The sequence below is a fragment of the Phacochoerus africanus genome, chromosome X (assembly GCF_016906955.1).
Source record: "Phacochoerus africanus isolate WHEZ1 chromosome X, ROS_Pafr_v1, whole genome shotgun sequence".
Lineage (NCBI taxonomy): Eukaryota > Metazoa > Chordata > Mammalia > Artiodactyla > Suidae > Phacochoerus > Phacochoerus africanus.
This window is the reverse complement of record NC_062560.1, coordinates 34652331-34671030: the sequence shown is the minus strand read 5'-3', so window position 1 is coordinate 34671030 and position 18700 is coordinate 34652331. Positions and strand designations below refer to the sequence as shown.

Sequence of the window (18700 nt, the reverse complement as noted above, 5' to 3'; positions counted from 1 at the left end):
GGGAGAAGAGCCTGGTCTGCGCCCGTGCTGGGGAGGGGAGAGAAGAAGGGGTGGGTCCCCATAGAATACCCCCCACGCCACAGCAAGCTTACAGGCCCGCTAGCTAGCTGAAAGCTGTGCTTCCCAGTGCATCCCCTCCCCCCACCCCCACCACCCCCTACGCTCTTGCAGAACCTGGGGCTGCCTGCCATTCAGGAGGGCTGGCCTCAACAATTGCCTGAAGCCTACCACCACAGGGGCTGTCCCTGCATAGGCCTGCTTGCCCTTTGGAGGGACTACACTTCCGCAGAGTAGCAACAAATACCACCAGCCTCCGAGAAAAGGCCTGCAGCCCAGAAAAGCTAGAACAAGCCCAGCCAGGCCGTGAATAGATCTGCCTAATTCTCCGACGGTTTTTCTGAGTCGGGCTGCCCCGGGGAGGAGACTCTTTGGTTTCCAGCGGCCCTGCTACCCGCCCAAGCCCCCAGGTGGTGCCCTAGTGGATCAGCTGCATAGGACTGCCAGCTCCAGGCAGGACCCCATGCAGCCCAGAAAAGCTGCAACAAGCCTGGCTGAGTTGGGAAAAGATCTCAGATGGTCTTTCTGAGTCGGGCTGCCCTGGGGAGGAGCCTCTTGGGTTTCCAGCAGCCCTGCTACCCGCCCAAGCCCCCAGGGGGTGCCCCACTCCTGCGGAATAGCTGCTCAGCACCACCAGCCCCCTGGAAGAGGCCCTGCAGCCCAGAAAAGCTGCAACAAGCTTGGCCAGAAAGTGACAAGATCCGCCTACATTCTCAGGCCGTCTTTCTGAGTTGGCCTGCCCTAGGGAAGAGCCTCTTAGGTTCTCAGTGACCCAGATAGCTGCTCCAGCCCCCAGGGGGTGCTACACTCCTGAGGAATAGCTGCCCAACACCGCCAACCCCCTGCAAGAACCCCACAGCCTAAAAACACCAGAGCAAGCTCTGCACGACAAAGTGAAATCTGCTACCATCATGGTGTGGACCTCCCAGTCCTGTCTGCCCTCAGGAAGTCCTCCTTTGCTTCAAAGAAACACTGTTAGCCCCATCAACACTCCAGAAAAGCCACACTGCCTCAAAAAAGATTGACCAACAACGCCAGCCCTCAGGAAATATTCCACGGCAGTGACAAGACAAACACTGCCCGATAATGGAGAGTACAACTCCCTCAGGAGAAAGAAAACAACAAGCAAGATGAAGAAGCTGAGAAACCACCCCCAGTCAAACCAACTGGAGAACTCACCTAAAACAGTCAACAATGAAACAGACCTCTGCAGTCAGACAGACCTGGAGTTCGAAAGAGAAATAGTGAAAATACTGAAGGAATTAAGAGAAGATAGGAACAGTAATGCAGATACCCTCAGAAAAGAACTAGAAAATATAAGGAGAAGCCAAGAAAAACTAGAACATTCATTTGCAGAGATGCAAACTGAACTAAGGGCAGTAAAAACCAGAATGAATAATGCAGAAGAACGAATCAGTGATATGGAAGATAGAATAATGGAAATCACTCAATCCGGTCAGCAGACAGAAAACCGAATCAAAAAACTGGAAAGCAATATAAGAGACCTATGGGATAATATAAAGCGGGCCAATCTACGCATAATAGGAATTCCAGAAGGAGTAGAAAAAGATAAGGGGATGGAAAATATATTTGAAGAAATTATCGCTGGTAACTTCCCAAATCTAAAGGATACTGGGTTCAAGATACAAGAAGCACAGAGGGCCCCAAACAAACTGAACCCAAATAGACCCACAGCAAGACACATCATAATAAAAATGGCAAAAGTTAGTGATAAAGAGATGATCCTAAAGGCAGCAAGAGAAAAGCAGAATGTTACCTACAAGGGAACCCCCATGATGCTATCAGCTGATTTCTCTACAGAAACACTACAGGCCAGGAGGGAATGGCAAGAGATATTTAAAGTGCTAAAAGGAAAAAATATGCAACCTAGAATACTCTATCCAGCAAGAATATCCTTTAAAATAGAAGGGGGAATAAAAATTTTTTCCAACAAACAAAAACTAAAAGAATACAGCAACACAAAACCCAGGTTAAAGGAAATATTGAAAGGGCTTCTCTAAACCAAAAAGAAAGGAAGGAAAGGGAAGAAAAAAGAAAAGAAAAGAAAAAAAAGAAGAAGAAGAGGAAGAACTAGGACTGAGGAAACTGCAATCAGAGAGCAGTCACTCAAATGAGCCAGCATACAGATTTAATCATGAACATGCTTCAAACAAAATAAAATTAAAAAGAAAAAAATAAAAAAGATTCATCAAAACCATAAAATGTGGGCAAGGGATGTTAGGAAGTAAATAACCCTTTTTGTTTGTTTGTTTGTTTCTCTTCTTAATTTTAATATAGTAATGAAGTGTTTGAACTTACAGGACCATCAGGCTAAAACACACAATTATGGGAAGGGGTTAGCATACTTAAAAAACAGGGCAACCACAAGCCAAAACCAAATATTGCATTTGCAAAAAATGAAAAAGAAATACACTCAAGCAGATAATAACAGGAGACCATCCAACCAAAAAAAAAAAAAAGAAAGGAAGAATGGAGAACCATAAAATCAACTGGAACACGAGGTTCAAATGGCAATAAATAATCATCTATCAATTATCACCTTAAATGTCAATGGACTGAACGCCCCAATCAAAAGACACAGAGTGGCTGAGTGGATAAAAAGGCAAAAACCTTCAATATGCTGCCTACAAGAAACTCACCTTAGGACAAAAGATACATATAGATTGAAAGTGAAAGGGTGGGGAAAAATATTTCACGCCAATAGACATGACAGAAAAGCAGGAGTCGCAACGCTCATATCAGACAAAATAGACTTTAAAACAAAAGACATAAAGAAAGACAAAGAAGGACACTACTTAAGGATTAAGGGATCCATCCAAGGAGAGGATGTTACTATTGTCAACATATATGCCCCAAATACAGGAGCATCCAGATACATACAACAAATATTAACAGATATAAAGGGAGATATTGATGAGAATACAATCATAGTAGGAGACCTTAATACCCCCGTCACATCAACGGACAGATCCTCTAGACAGAAAACCAATAAAGCAACAGAGATCCTAAAGGAAACAATAGAAAAGTTAGACTTCATTGATATCTTCAGGACACTACATCCGAAAAAAGCAGAATACACATTCTTCTCAAATGCTCATGGAACATTCTCAAGAATCGACCACATATTGGGACACAAAGCGAATCTCAATAAATTTAGGAGCATAGAAATTATCTCAAGTATCTTCTCTGACCACAATGCCATGAAATTAGAAATCAACCATGGGAAAAGGAAAGAGAAAAAACCTACTACATGGAGACTAAACAACATGCTACTAAAAAACCAATGGGTCAATGAGGGAATCAAGAAGGAAATTAAAAACTACCTTGAAACAAACGATAATGAAGACACAACCGCTCAAACCCTATGGGATGCTGTGAAAGCAGTGCTCAGAGGGAAATTTATAGCACTACAGGCCTTTCTCAAAAAAGAAGAAAGATCCCAAATTGACAACTTAACCCTCCACCTAAATGAATTAGAAAAAGAAGAACAAAAAAGTCCTAAAGTCAGCAGAAGGAAGGAAATTATAAAGATCAAAGAAGAAATCAATAAAATAGAGACTCAAAAAACAATAGAGAAAATTAATAAAACCAAGAGCTGGTTCTTTGAAAAGGTGAACAAAATTGACAAACCCCTGGCCAGACTCACTAAAAAGAGGAGAGAAAGAACCCAAATAACCAAAATTATAAATGAAAAAGGAGAAATCACAACGGATACTGCAGAAATACAAAAAACCATAAGAGAATACTATGAACAACTATATGGCAACAAGTTTGACAATCTGGAAGAAATGCACAATTTCCTAGAATCTTACAGCCTGCCAAAACTGAATCAAGTAGAAACAGACCAACTGAACAGACCGATCACTAGAAATGAAATTGAAGAGGTCATAAAATCACTCCCTACAAATAAAAGTCCAGGACCAGATGGCTTCACAGGTGAATTTTATCAAACATATAAAGAGGAATTGGTGCCCATCCTCCTGAAACTCTTTCAAAAGGTTGAAGAAGAAGGAATACTCCCAAAGACATTCTATGATGCCACCATCACCCTCATTCCAAAACCAGACAGAGATACCACCAAAAAAGAAAACTATCGCCCAATATCATTGATGAATATAGATGCAAAAATTCTCAACAAAATCTTAGCCAACCGAATCCAACAACATACCAAAAAAATTATACACCATGACCAGGTTGGGTTCATCCCAGGTTCACAAGGATGGTTCAACATACGCAAATCAATCAGCATCATAACCACATTAACAAAAAAAAAAGTCAAAAATCATATGATCATCTCAAGAGACGCAGAAGCAGCATTTGACAAGGTCCAACATCCATTCATGATCAAGACCCTCGCCAAAGTGGGTAGAGAGGGAACATTCCTGAATATAATCAAAGCCATTTATGAGAAACCCACAGCAAATATAATACTCAATGGGGAAAAACTGAAAGACAGGGATGCCCACTCTCACCACTGCTCTTCAACATCGTTTTGGAATTCCTAGCCACAGCAATCAGACAAACAAGAGAAATAAAAGGCATCCATATAGGAAGAGAAGAGATAAAACTGTCACTGTATGCAGATGACATGATACTATACATAGAAAACCCTAAGGACTCAACCCAAAAACTACTTGAACTGATTCATAAATTCAGCAAAGTAGCAGGATATAAGATTAACATTCAGAAGTCAGTTGCATTTCTGTATACCAGCAATGAAATATTAGAAAAGGAATACAAAAATATGATACCTTTTAAAATTGCACCTCACAAAATCAAATACCTCAGAATACACCTGACCAAGGAGGTAAAGGACCTATATGCCGAGAACTATAAAACTTCAATCAAAGAAACCAAAGAAGATGTAACGAAATGGAAAGATATTCCATGTTCCTGGATTGGGAAAATCAGTATTGTAAAAATGGCCATACTACCCAAAGCAATCTACAGATTCAATGCAATCCCTATCAAACTACCCAGGACATTTTTCACAGAACTAGAACAAACAATCCAAACATTTATATGGAACAACAAAAGACCCAGAATCGCCAAAGCAATCCTGAGAAACAAAAACCAAGCAGGAGGCATAACGCTCCCAGACTTCAAGAAATACTACAAAGCCACAGCCATCAAAACAGTGTGACACTGGTATCAAAACAGACAGACAGACCAATGGAACAGAATAGAGAATCCGGAAATAAACCCTCACACCTACAGTCAATTAATCTTTGACAAGGGAGGCAAGAACATAAAATGGGAAAAAGAAAGTCTATTCAGCAAGCATTGCTGGGAAACCTGGACAGCTGCATGCAAAGCAATGAAACTAGAACACACCCTCACACCATGCTCAAAAATAAACTCAAAATGGCTGAAAGACTTAAATATACGACAGTATACCAACAAACTCCTAGAAGAAAACATAGGCAAAACATTCTCTGACATTAACATCATGAATATTTTCTCAGGTCAGTCTCCCAAAGCAATAGAAATAAGAGCAAAAATAAACCCATGGGACCTCATCAAACTGAAAAGCTTTTGCACAGCAAAGGAAACCAAAAAGAAAACAAAAAGACAACTTACAGAATGGGAGAAAATAGTTTCAAATGATGCAACTGACAAGGACTTAATCTCTAAAATATATAAACAACTTATACAACCCAACAGCAAAAAAACCAATCAATCAATGGAAAAATGGGCAAAAGACCTGAATAGACATTTCTCCAAGGAAGATGTACAGATGGCCAGCAAACACATGAAAAAATGCTCAACATCACTGATTATAAGAGAAATGCAAATCAAAACTACCATGAGATATCACCTCACACCAGTCAGAATGGCCATCATTCATAAATCCACAAATAACAAGTGCTGGAGGGGCTGTGGAGAAAAGGGAACCCTCCTACACTGTTGGTGGGAATGTCAACTGGTACAGCCACTATGGAGAACAGTTTGGAGATACGTTAGAAATCTATACATAGAACTTCCATATGACCCCACAATCCCACTCTTGGGCATCTATCCAGACAAAACTCTACTTAAAAGAGACAAGCGCACCCACATGTTCATTGCAGCACTATTCACAATAGCCAGGACATGGAAACAACCCAAATGTCCATCAACAGATGATTGGATTCGGAAGAGGTGGTATATATACACAATGGAACACTACTCAGCCATAAAAAGAATGACATAATGCCATTTTCAGCAACATGGATGGAACTAGAGAATCTCATCCTGAGTGAAATGAGTCAGAAAGACAAAGACAAATACCATATGATATCACTTATAACTGGAATTTAATATCTGGCACAAATGAACATCTCCTCAGAAAAGAATATCATGGACTTGGAGAAGAGACTTGTGGCTGCCTGATGGGAGGGGGAGGGAGTGGGAGGGATCGGGAGCTTGGGCTTATCAGACACAACTTAGAACAGATTTACAAGGAGATCCTGCTGAATAGCATTGAGAACTTTGTCTAGATACTCATGTTGCAACAGAAGAAAGGCTGGGGGAAAAATGTAATTGTAATGTATACATGTAAGGATAACCTGACCCCCTTGCTGTACAGTGGGAAAATAAAAAAATTAAAAAAAAAAGAAAAGAAAAAATGGCCAGTAATATGGAAGGTGAGGCAGGATTAGGAGATCATTGAGGCCCAAGATGCTTCAGAAGTAAAATAAAGTCAATGTATTACTGAGACAACTTGAGGGTTGTCTTTACTATGTTTCTTTGGAGCCAGACCGTTAATGCCAAGAGACAGACTATAACTCTTCTCTAGACAAGAAAGCATGGCCACATTTCATTTGTTATGAAATCGAACCACTGTAAGTGCACTTTCCAAAAAAAATACAACCCTCTATGCTGTTTTCTCAAGGCCATTTAAGGTGGAAAACTACTCTTACCAGAATTAAAAGTTCTTTGTTGAGGTGAGAGGAAGATGAGGTAAGTGCTGAGAAGAAGATGCAGTATTCTGGGAGAAACAAATATCAACTTCCAATGGAAGAAGTTGAGAACATTCCCCGTCAATGTAAAGAGTTCTAAGAGGCACCCAGGATCAAGGTGATCTATATGATGACAGTGGGCAGGGGTGTTATACTGTCTACAATTTATTTAAAATCCTATACACAAGAAGTTGAAGAAGACACCCCCCTCTAAAAAATGGAAAGATATTCCATGCTCATGGATTGAAAGGATATCACTAAAATGTCCCTACTACCTAAATCAATCTAAAGATTCAGCACAATCCCTATGAAAATTCCAAAGGCATTTCTCATAGAACCAAAACAATTATTTCTAAAAATTGTATGGAATCACAAAAGATCCTGAATAGCCAAAGCAATCTTGAGAAAGAACAAAGTTGGTGGTATCATGCTCTCTAATTTCAGACTTTAATACAAAGTAATACTAATCAAAAAGTACAGTATGGGCATAAAAACAGACATAAGCATCAATGGAACAGAATAGAGAACCCAGAAATAAACACATATTTGGAGACTTAATTTATGACAAAGGATCCAAAAACATACAATGGAGAAAGGATGGTCTCCTTAATAAATAGTGTTAGGAAAACTGGACAGCTACATGCAAAAGAATGAAACTAGAGGACTATCTTACACTGCATACAAAAAATAACTCTAATGTAAGACTAGAAACCATAAGAGTCCTAGAAGAAAACAAGCAGTGAACTCCTTGACATTGCTCTGAATAATATTTTTGTGGATATGACTGCAAAGGCAAGGAAAACAAAAGCAAAAATAAACAAGTAAAGCTATATATATATATATGTATATATATATGTATATGTATATATACATATATTAAAAAAGCTTATGCATAGCAAATAAAATCATTATCAAAATGAAAAGGTAACTTACTGAATGGGAAACAATATTTATAAGTCATATAGCTAATAAGTAGTTAATATCTAAACTATATAAAGAAATCATACAACTCAACAACAAAAACACAACCTGATTAAAAATGGGCAGAGGATCTGAATAGACATTTTTCCAAAGAAGACACACAAAGAGCTGACAGACACAAGAAAAGATGTTCAACATCACTATCAGGAAAATACAAATCAAAACCACAACGAGATATCACATCATACTTGTTAAACTAGTTATCATAATAAGAAATAACAAGTGTTAGAAAGGGTGTGGAGAAAATGGTATCATTGCACACTGTTGATAGAAATGTAAATTTGTAGAGCCATTGTGGAAAACAGTATAGAGTCTTCAAAAAATTAAGAACTGGAGTTCCCTTGTGGTACAATGGGGTAAGGATCCAGCATTGTCACTGCAGCAGCTCAGATCACTGCTATGTCATGGGTTTGATCCCTGACCCAGGAACTTCCACATGCTTTGGGTGTGGCCAAAAAAAAAGGTAAGAGCAGAGGTACTGTATGATCCTATTTTACTTTTGGGTATTTATCAGAATAACACAAAAAACACTAATTCAAAAAGATATACACAACCCCATGTTCATTGCAGCATAATTTACAATAGGCAAGATATGGAAACAACATAAATGTCTATCACTGGATGAATGTATAAAGAAGCTGTGGTATAGAGAGAGAATGGAATACTACTCAGCCATAAAAAAGAATGAAATCTTGCCATATCTGACAAAATGGATGGACCATGAGAGTACTGCACTAAGTGAAATAAGTCAGAAAAAGACAAATATTATCTGATTTCATTCATGTGTGGAATGTAAAAAAAAATACAAAAGAAATGAATAAACAAAAGAAAAACTCATAGCATCAGAGAACAGAATGGTGGTTAAGAGAGAGGAAGTTGGTTGAGGAGTGGGCAAAACAGGTGAAGGGTCAATTGTATGGTGACGGTTGGTAATTAGACTTTCAGTGGCTGTAGTGTATACAACTGTAGAATTGTAAGGTTGTACATCTGAAAATTACACAGGATCATACACCAATTTTACTTTAAAAATTCTACACATACATGGAGACTTAAACACACATATATTTTATGTGTATTATTTAAAATTAGTTTAAATACGAACTCATATCCACTAAAGAACAATGCATAACCTGAATGTGGTCAGCTGGCCCTCAGGTAGGAACTCCATATTTAGGAGACAGCTACTGAAAGTGCCTTTGTTCCTTGTTTTTCTAGGCTTTGCAACTAGGCTTTGCAAATTAACAAATTAAATGCCAAAAATGGAATTTTATTGGTTAAATAGACATGTTGACAAAAATGATTTTTGTAAATGGACTCACATAGTCCACATAGATGAAATAAAAAGTAATTAAGGTTTGTGAATGGGCTGAATCTAGTGTGGGAAATATTGCCCACCTGGCACAAAGAGTTTTAAGAATCTAATGAGGATTGAAGACTTTATCCTTTGGAATGGAGCCAAGGTCATTTTCCTGCTACTTGTTTGGGAATATGGTTTTTAAACTTGGCTGTACATTAGACATACTTGGAATGCTTTAAAAACTTCAAGTGCTGAAGCCATACCTCAGAACAATTAAATCAGAATCCTTGGGGAGCAGTTCAGGCATTAGTGCTTTTTAAATCTTCCTAGGTGCTTACAATGTGCACCTAAGTTTGAGAACCATTAGTCTGAAAGGATATATAGTGGTGATTTATTATAATGTTTGCAGATTCCAGCATCTGTACTGGTTTCGGATCTGTCTAGGGTGACCTTTCATTCAAGGAGGTAGTTGAAGCACATAACAGACAAAAATCTGGACATCATGGAATCCACAGAATAGGTTATATGAACTGTTTTGTGCCTGCTCAATAATCAATGTTTGATTACTCTATGTCTGTATATATGGCAGCATTTTTTTCTAAGATTCATGTTATCCTGAAAGAAAAGTTAAGAGGAAGCAATTACCCTTACCCACCTCCAACTTTTATGTAGCACTGTCTTTCAAAAATAAACTAAGGACTGGGCAAAAACCAATTGGCCTAAGTCAGTCTGTAGTAGATGCTGGAGGTATAATCCGTTACCAACCCAACCATAAGTTATTTTGTCACTATACAGATGGCCCCTATCTTAGGATACTAAATTCTGGACAAAGACTTCATTACTATATGCATCAAAGAGTAGAGACATTAAATAATAAGTAAATAATTTGAGTCTAATCAGGAAAGCAATATTGTCCTAGGGTATAGAAATATTTATTGGGTAGTCACACACCAGAGGATGGCAAACATGTACCTATCTTTTTGCCTCTGTAAATGAACTAAATTTTGAACTTTAGCTTTCATTGCAGCTCAGTGGTAGAAAATTTAATCTTTCAAATTGAAGGTAAATTCAGTAAGCTTTGAAACTCAGGAATTTCCTGTCTCCCCTTTTCTTCTATTTCTCCCACAGGTGATCTACATTCCATGAGGATTTATAAGTAAGCTGGCATTTGGGATGGATGGGTAGACAGACAGATAGATGGATAGATAAGTAATGTATAACCTAACACTGGAACTAAGAACCCATGCTGTCTTGGCTGAGATGTGTAATCTTAATTGATTTTATTGACTGACATGTATTCACTATTTCTGTGGCTCAAATGCCTATATTCTTTCAGCTGTGCAATACCCAGTATATTGTAGACAGATGTGCACCTTCATTTTCCTGTCATCTGGGGGGATCTTAAGTCTCCAGTCAATGGGCCACTTTTAGATCCTCCCTGACCCACCACATTGAGGGACATGCACTCACAACTTGCCACTCTTGGTTTCAGATGCCAAAGTGGCTTTGGGATTTCTCCAGGGGCCTCTCACTGTCCCATTCTTATGTTTGGGTCCCATTAACTCTTCCAGACTCTCATACACACCAAACCCTATCACATGACCCTGGAACATTTAATTCACAATTTAATGCGCTTGGTCACCTCTGCCAGATACTTGGGTTCTTTATGTGACCATAGGGAGAAAAAAGTTTTCACATCATCACATAATCTTTTTTTTTGGTCTTTTTGCTATTTCTTTGGGCTGCTCCCGCGGCACATGGAGGTTCCCAGGCTAGGGGTCGAATCGGAGCTGTAGCCACCAGCCTACGCCAGAGCCACAGCAACACGGGATCCGAGCTGCATCTGCAACCTACACCACAGCTCACGGCAACGCCGGATCATTAACCCACTGAGCAAGGGCAGGGACCGAACCCGCAACCTCATGGTTCCTAGTCGGATTCGTTAACCACTGCGCCACGACGGGAACTCCATCACATAATCTTTTGAGTTACATGCACATGGCATCAACTCTAGGTCTGCTTCCTTCAAGGCTGAATTTTCTGAAATGCCAGGTTTTCACAACTTGTGTGTTCTATGAGTTGATAAAATCTACTCAGAAACTGACTTGATTCTTAATTCCCAGATAACTTAGCCCTTTTGTGCCTCACAGAATACTGCTAACCTGATAGGTGGTATGCCCAAGGTTGTTAAAAATAATAGGAGGAAGAAAAACCGTGGTAATTGTCAAGATATTGCCTCCTATAATACCTGTAACAAAGATCTGTGGCTAATTGAATGGCTGGGATAAAATGCATAACATTTTATGAGAATATCTGTATTGGCTTGTGTTTAAAGTGACTTGTAAGAAAACCAAAGCTCTGATATGTTGAGATGTGTCTGAGATAGCAGTGCTAATTAATAGCAACTCTGGGAACAGAAATGTGCAGTGTTTTTCTGTTGCTGCTCTAGTTTGGACTGAAGAAACAGAAAGTGGCTTCTAGCTGTAAAAAAAAAATAATAATAAATAGAAAATTCAATTAGGAGTTCTTTGTGGCTCAGTGGGTTAAGGATCTGGCATTTTCACTGCTGTGGCTCTGGTTATAGTTGTGGCATAGATTTGATTCCTGGCCTAGGTTTGATCCCATGCCTAGGGTGAAGAAAAAAAGAAAAAAAAAGAAAAAACAACTCAACTAAATAGTTGAGAGACCAAAAGGAGAGCTCTTATGCCTTACAATGATTGCTAAGGTAAATAGGTAGAAAGAAGAAAAGACTCTTCTTCCTTGGCAAAGACTCAGCCAATGAAAAATCATGGACTCTTTGTTTACTATAGCCTTCTCAACTTCCCTTTCCCTCTATAAAAGCAGTTTCCTTCCTTTGCTGGGTGGGCACTTATACAAGGCTCACCACAGGTGGGTTGCCCAGCCCCAAATCGCAACTGCTTGCTGATCCTCAATAAACCCATATTCCCTGGAAAGAAGTGGCAGTCTATTTGCTTTAGGTTAACACAGCAGCTTAGTATCAGTGATTCACAAATATGACTGTGTGCTAGAGTCAACCACCGGGCTTTTGCAAAATACATGTGACTCTCCCCCAGCAAGCACACAGGTTCATCAGGCCCTGGTTAGGTTCCATGCTTCTGTATTTAAAAATAATCTCCACAGATAATTTATTTCTTCTTTTTTTAAATATGGAATGCTTCACGAATTTGCATGTCATCCTTGCTCAGGGGCCATGCTAATCTTCTCTGTATTGTTCCAATTTTAGTAAATGTGCTGCCGAAGCGAGCACTCCACAGATAATTTCTATGCTTTATAAAATAAACAAAGCTGAAGAGCATGTATGATGCACATCCAGTCAGCCTCAAATGTTACGTTTTCTGGATGTCATTTCAGGTGGTTTTTCCTGGTCTCTTCTGGCTTCTAAAGCTACATGTAGAAGAGTGAATTTAGAATATTCTATCATACCATGTACAAAAATAAACTCAAAATGGATTAAAGACCTAAATATAAGACCAGATACTATAAAACTCCTAAAGGAAAACATAGGCAGAACATTCTTTTTTTTTTGGTCTTTTTGCTATTTCTTGGGCCGCTCCCTCGGCATATGGAGGTTCCCAGGCTAGGGGTCGAATCGGAGCTGCAGTCACCAGCCTACGCCAGAGCCACAGCAACGCGGGATCCAAGCCACGTCTGCAACCTACACCACAGCTCAGGGCAACGCCGGATCGTTAACCCACTGAGCAAGGCCAGGGACCGAACCCGCAACCTCATGGTTCCTAGTCGGATTCGTTAGCCACTGCGCCATGACGGGAACTCTGGCAGAACATTCTTTGACATAAATCACAGTAAAAGTTTTTTGGACCCATCTCCTAGAATAGTTAAATTAAAAACTAAAATAAACAGATGTGACCTAATTGAACTTAAAAGTTGTGCACAATAAATAAAACCATAAACAAAAAGAAAAGACAACCTAAGGACTGGGAGAAAATATATGCAACTAATACTACTGGCAAAGACTTAATTTCCAAAATATACAAAGAGGTCATACAGATTAACATTAAAAAAAAAAAAATCAGGAGTTCCCATCGTGGCTCAGTGGTTAATGAATTCGACTAGGAACCATGAGGTTGCGGGTTCGATCTCTGGCCTTGCTCAATGGGTTAAGGATCCGGTGTTGCCATGAGCTGTGGTGTAGGTCACAGACATGGCTTGGATCCCTCGTCGCTCTGGCTCTGGCGTAGGCCAGCAGCTATGGCTCCGATTTCACCCCTAGCCTGGGAACTTCCATATGCTGTGGAGCAGCCCAAGAAATGGCAAAAAACAAAAAAACAAACAAACAAAAAATCAAACAACCCAATCAAAAAGTGGGCAGAAGATCTAAATAGACATTTATCCATTAAAAGACAGATGCCTGATATCATTAATTATTAGACAAATGCAAATCAAAACTAAAATGAGTTACTACCTCACATTGGTTAGAATGGCCATAATTAAAAAGTCAATAAAAAATAAATGATGGAGAGGGTGTGGAGAAAAGGGAACCCTTCTACACTGTTGATAGGAATGTACATTGGTGCAACCACTATGGAGAACAGTTAGTTATATGCCCCAATTATGGGGTTTTCTTAAAAAACCGAACATAGTGTTACCATATGATCCAGAAATCCCATTCCTGGGTATATCTCCAGAGAAAACTCTAATTCAAAAAGATACTTGCACGCCAATGTTCACAGCAGCACTATTTACAACAGGCAAGACATGGAAGTAACGTAAATATCCTTCGACAGATAAAGGGATTAAGAAGATGTGGTACATATACACAGTGGAATATTACTCAGTCATAAAATGAATGAAACAATGCCATTTGCAGCTCTATGGATGGATCTAAGGATTATTATACTAAATAAGCCAGAGAAAGACAAATATCATATATCACTTATATGTGGGATCTAAAGAAATGATAGAAACAAACTTATTTACAAAACAGAAATAGACTCACAGACAAAGAAAACAAATTTCTTGTTACTAAATTTCTTGTTATATATATATATACACACACACATATATATACACATATAACTCAATCACTTTGCTGTTCACTTGAAACTAACATAACATTATTGTAAATTAACTGTAGTGCCATTTTAAAAAAAGAAAAAAAGACCAAATGGGAGGCAACTAAGGTAGGCATCAGCCTAATGTATGTATAGCTTGAGGCAGTGGTTTTAACACTTTTGTGTGCCTCAGGATCATCTAAGGTGCTTGTTAAAATTGCAATTGTCAAGTGCCACACCCAAGTCACCTAAACTGCTTTATGGACATTTGATAATGGGTGATTAATAAATGGATATATGCTAGAGTTTGAACTGAAGACGGCTTTTATTATAACCTGGAAGTGAGGCCTTGTGACCCATTCAACCCCTACCCACCCCAAACCTTTAGGCTGCTCTTGTGCTGTATCTACTAAAAAGAATAGATTTGTATGACCAAGTTGGTTTAGGTCATGGGGCTTATTTACCAAGTGTTTGCTACCAGTAGTCAAACCAACCTTCCTTTGGAAGCAGCAAACAGTTCATCTCCTGGTCTTGGCTTTGGGACATAGTCTGGCAGTGAGTCAGAAGTGAGCATATTTGTCTGTTGGGGCATTTGGCAAGATGGCATGTAAAAACATTTCCCAGAGTATTTCTGAGACTGCTCAGAGAAATACCAACACTCTTCCAAATCTATAAAACAAGCTATGATATTTACTAAGTGTTGAGCTAGAAAACACTGAATTTGCTGATTGATAAATGCCTGTTTGGAGAACAGAAAACACCTGCCAAGCACAATCTGCCACTCAATAATTTTCAGGAAACACAGATGGCAAGAGTGTTTGGACCTTAACAGCTCTGGCGACCTAGAGAGTTCATTTGTAGTTTAATCACTTCACAGGTAAAGCAGAGGACAGATGTATCACACTAGGTCCAGCAGCAGGATGAATCTTGGTATTGGCCCAAACCATCACTCCTTGGCTCCTTACATGAATCCCTGGGAATATGGAAATAAGAGACTGAAAATCTGTGTGGTGAACTCCATAGCCTGTACTACCAGACAAAGCAGGTAAGAACCATTAGGAGAAATGGCCCTGTCGGGATAATTATTAGGGCTGCCTCCTTACCAGTAGATTGACATCCAGTGGGAGGGAAACCTGGAAGAATGGGTGGGGTTGGGGAATACTATGAGAAATAAAGCAGAAAAAGAACTGGAAGATGGAACTGCAAATTAAAGGTGATCCTGGCAAGACCCAAAGGAAATCCTAATTTGGCCAAGAACAGCCTATCTTCTGATTTGCTTTGCTGTCTGCTCCAGATCCAGAGAATCCTAAAGATAGTGGAGAAGTCAGAAAACATAGGAAATAGTGACACCTGAAAAGCACTGAAAGGAAACAAAACTACACTTTCTTATGGAAAAAAAGAGCATCCTGCTTGTGAAGGGTTTTATTTACTGAAGTGACAGGGACATAATTGTCTTCTTTACATATTACCCTCACTGTATGCTGAGAACTTTGAATGGAGGCATGATGAGGTATTCATTGTGGTACTTCCTGCAGAAAGCGTAAGGTTTACAAATGGTAGGTGTTCAGTACATGTTTGTTGAATGAATGAACATAATACATATGTTGCTGTTGAAGTGGAAGGGTAGAGAGTTACAGGAGATGAGCTATGAAGTCTACAGGCATATGTAATAATGATAGGGATAGAGTAGGCACAGGTGGTTGTAGAAGTCCTGATAGGGGATCATAGATAAAGAAGGAAGCCTGGGAGATGGTGGGAGACCACTGTAGTAAGTTCAAGAAAGCCACCAGAACAAGGCAGGCCTGCTTAACTCGTGGAGATGCAAGAATTGCCTCAGGTCATTGGGTGGGGGATGGGATGAGGCTTGCATTCAGATTCAGATCAAGGGCAAGAGTTTGAAGATCACCCTTCAGCTAATTTGAATACCCACCTTACCAGATACTGAGGAGGAGCTACTACTCTGGAAAGGAAGACCTTTCCAACCACCTTTCTCCTTGGATGATAAAGGTGTAGCCCACCAGATCCCTGGGCAAAGCTTTTTTGCCTGCCTGCTTATATCTTCTATAAGTGTTCTATCCTAGTAAATCTGTTTCTTGCAGAATTTCTTCTGCGTGGAGGCATAAAGACCCTGAGCCTTAGTGAGTCCAGACACAGGGTGAGTAACTTGTATTTAAAACCCTATGTTTAAGTCTCAATCTGGCTTTAGGTTGGGTTCGAGCCCAGGCACATGGGTTCAATTTGGGTTTTGGCTGGGCTCAAGCCATTGGTGCTGTCAGTTTCAATAACACTGAGAATTCAGAATTTGTGTCCCTCATTCCTTATTATTTCTTACCTTCATCCCTCTGTAATTGATTTCCTTCCTTTCCCACATTTCTTTCTGCACTCCCCCCTCCCATTCATTTCCTTCCTTCCATCCTCTCCTCCCTTCCTCTTTCTCTCCCTTCTGAAATTAAAGGAACCGAGGCTAAAAAGGAGTGGCTGACACCTCCAACTTCCTCCATGAAGGTGATGATAGAGCTGGAACAAAGCTAATTCTTTTTGTCACCCAAGCCAGGTCTCTTTTCTCCCCATTGCACACACACTCCCTAGTTTAGATTTATGTACAATTGAAGAGAGCCAAGCTGTCACCATGACACTGAATGAAGCTCCTCATTACTCTCTATGAATTGCTCCGAAATTATGACAGCTAAGAAATTAGTGGCACTTCACACTCTGCAGTATTGCAGGGATAGGAAATGCTTGGTTGTGATGGCCATTAAAAGGACAGACATGAGTGATAGGAAACAAATTTTGTTAATAAGTATGTGACAAAAAGTACAATACATGTAGATTATCAACACAATAAGTGTTTTCTACAATTGACTGCTCTGAATTTCAATGACTATCTTGGGCTTTGTCACACTTGAGCTGTATCCTCACAGCACCCAGATTAAAATGAAAATATGAAAAATCTGTCAGTTCATATTTGTTGGAGTATACAATTCCATAAGTGTGCACATTGCTTTTCTAGCTAAATCCATCTGTTCTGTTGGTATCATGTAGACATATCTATAATTATAATTTTATTTTTGTATTGCTAAGTGAGTATTTCGGGAGGCAGAAGACTTGAATACTCTTAAGGCTTTGATAGCCTCCCAGTAACCTGGAAACAAGTTACTTAGCCATAGTTCTACCCATTAATATTAAAACTAATAATATATACCCTTACACTATTTAATGGAGGATTGTGAGGGCAAATAAAATGACAGTCAATGCATAGAGGAAATTTTTCAAGGGTCAGCAAAATGCATTATTCACTTTATTTTTTAAGTGGAATGAAATGGTGATATTTGCCAAGGGACTAGGAAGTACCATGAGGAATCCACCGACTTTATTTTCCCTCATGCATATTCTTACTTTTCCCCAGAACTAATGAGCCCTGACTCTGCTCAGCAGTAGTGAATAATCGCATCTGAATTTCTACTGAGATTTTGCTCTACTGGTGATGTTTTTCTTCTGCATTTGTTACCTTCCATTTAAATTTACTTTCTCATATATGCTTTGTTGATTAGAAATTGTGCTTTAGGGCAATTGTTCTAATTTTTTATTCTTTTGCCTTTAGCAATGATCATTGCTTGATGCAATTTAATTTAAAGGGTCGGAGGGGAAGAAGCTGTAGGCAGGGAGGGTAATTTGGAGGCTACCAGCTTGTGAGTCAGTTAAGTCCTTGGTGAGTGATAACAAGAAAGCCATAAACTATAAACAAGAAACATATTGTATTTTTTTTTCTTGTGTGTGACCTAGAATTATCTGAGTTTTTATTGACTTTAAAAACACACAATAAATGAGGTTAACATTATTAAGTACCAAGCTTTAGAACATGTTATATCTAAAGAAAATACCTGGGCAACACTCCTCAGTCTTCTCTCTCATCTGATAGGAAATGCTAAAAAAAAAAATGCAAAAACGCAAAGAAAGCAGAAGCAAAATGGGTAATACAGAAAAAGTAGGTAGTTGAAGACAATTTACTGACATAATCTGTCTTAGAAATTATTCTTATTACTTACAATAAAAAGAACATAGCAGAGTTAAATGTTAAGCACTGGAGAAGAAAAAATTCCATAAATCATTGTGCACCATGAGAAAGTTGAATGAGATGTTAGTGAGAAGGTGTGTGGAACGAGCTTATACGGTTTTGCTGGATTTTGGATGATTGAACATAGATTTATCTTGGGGGGGGGAGGTAATGTGTCATAAATCCTTAAATCTGATTGGGTTTGGAAAATAACCCCAGAGCATACATGGAGGTTTCCTTTGATTAAATAGATTTAGGGCTTGTTAATACATTAATCAAGGTTTTTCTAATGGGCACCTGGGATTACTTCAGAGCC

General features: G+C 39.2%; 1 non-coding gene across 1 annotated transcript; it reads right to left on the bottom strand.

The window, feature by feature from the left end:
• Positions 1–12458: 12458 nt before the first annotated feature.
• LOC125119039 (U6 spliceosomal RNA) lies at positions 12459–12565 on the bottom strand. The gene has a single exon (XR_007132996.1). It is a non-coding gene; the product is annotated as a U6 spliceosomal RNA (small nuclear RNA).
• Positions 12566–18700: the final 6135 nt, after the last annotated feature.